Below are 2,065 nucleotides of genomic sequence, written 5' to 3' on the forward strand. Positions count from 1 at the left end.
TGTAAAGTTAATGAAAAACAAGAAGGAAAGTGTCAGAAGCCAGAAGAAGATGCTGTAACCTCTCTTAGATCCTATCAGAAGACAAAACAAAACAAAACAAAACAAAACATGCTAATTTGGCCCCAACTATTGATGATGAAGTCCCTCGTTCACAAGCTGTGAGTTGAGAATGGAGAGAATTTGAGCTGAATGGTTTAACTTGCTGGTGTTCTAATGCCAATTGCAAAATGCCCTGCGAGGGAGTTAGGACATGCTGTGATTTGTTAAAGCTTCTGATCCAACAGAGAGACGTATGTGTAACTTGCAGATCAAAGAGGAAAAAGTCAGACTAGACAAAACCGTAGTCTGTTGCTTTTATGGCACATGCCGCAAGAGAGACTCGGCTGCAATTTCAGAGGGCAGAGATGACAGAAAAGAGTCAAAAAGGGGAAACCAAGGATGACTCAATCAGTTCTGCAGCTGAATATGCAGAGATCGTTTCAGGTTGTGAGTCGTTAAACCTGCTGGCTCTGTCCTTCTGCAAAATTCATTAAACAGGTGAATCCATTTACGCTCACATCAACTGCTGCTCTGCTTCCTTGCAGCCCCTGCCTTTACACTGCCTGTCATAAAGTCCAAATAGCTTCTTAATTTTCTTCACACATTGCTTTGAGAGGCTTTGCTGAACCACTAGATAGAAACACCAGACAGAAAACGGGATCAGCCAGAAAAAACAGAATCCAGATGTGCACGGCGTTTGCTCTGGGTGATGTACCGAAAATCAAGATTCAAGTGCGCAAACTGTGTTCTCTTTACCTTGCAGAAAGAGAATATGGCATGGATGATAAATATCATGCTGAACTGTCTGCACCATGCCTTCCTTAGCTAGCAAGCACAGAAAAAAAAAAAAGAAAAAAGATGAAAAGAAGTGTGAATATCTTGTTAACTGAAATACTGCTACTGTGAAGCTACATTTAGCAGAAGGATGTGGATTTCTAGGCAAAGTTGCAAAACAGAGTTACTAAAATGAAACTGGGTATTAACTGGGTATTGAAATAAAGTTGTAGGTGACCTCGCAAATCCTTTAAAAGCCTTCCGCAAGAAGAGACATTATCACTGTAATTAGAACTCCATTTTAGTGGGGAAAATCTGTATGACACACCTGCCACAATTCTCCTTATAAATGAGAAAATAATTGTCCTTTACTCAACATATTAATTTCCTATTATATCTTCAAAGCATCAGTGAAAACTGAGATCATCGCTCTTCAAGGCTACGTTAGAGGACAATGCTTAAAATATTCTATTCCTCAAAACGTAACAGTGACAGCATCAAGTGCATTCACATCCCATGGAGGACGTGCCCATCTTCAGCCAGCGATGACTGGCTTATTAATGGTTTTTACGATCTCAGCCACATGCCTCAGTAGGGTGGATGGAAGTCTTTGCTTTGCTCTTACTTCCCTCTACCCAGCTGTTACTTTTCCTGATGCTTGCAGGAACTTAATTATCTTTGAGATCAGTGCCCCATCGAATTTGGATGAGCTTGCTCAGCGATTTCAGAAGTGATTCAGAGCAGGTATTGATGGGTGTGTGGACAGCACACAGTTTCCCTCGGAACCCCAACTGAATACAAGTTAGGAACAACAATGTTAGAAAAACAGACGCTCCCAAATCTTAGGAGGGCTAATTAGTACCTCACACCTACTGATGGACTAATCTTGACCGAGCAGCTATGAAGCCCAGGACGATACATATGCTTTTGTGTTAGCAATGTTGTGGGGCTTGGGGTGAGCGCTTCTCATAAAACATAATAAAACCCCATAGGCCTCCATAGAGAACCCATAGAGACCCCATAGGACCCCCTGTATACTGCTAGGACTCCATACATCCCATAGAGACCCCATAGAGACCCCCTAGGATCATACTGAGACCCCCTATGGCCCCTCAATAGTGTTTTATGGAGTTTCTATTAGTCCTATACGGTCCTAGTGGTTATAGGGGATGCCAGGGGGTCTCTACAGGTATGTGGGGTCCTATGGGGGACTATGAGGTCTATATGGGCTTTTTAGGGAGTGCTAAGGGTT

This window comes from Tinamus guttatus, unplaced genomic scaffold (assembly GCF_059628265.1).
Source record: "Tinamus guttatus ecotype Peru unplaced genomic scaffold, ASM5962826v1 Tinamus_guttatus_pri_ptg000023l, whole genome shotgun sequence".
In the NCBI taxonomy this organism is placed as follows: Eukaryota; Metazoa; Chordata; class Aves; order Tinamiformes; family Tinamidae; genus Tinamus; species Tinamus guttatus.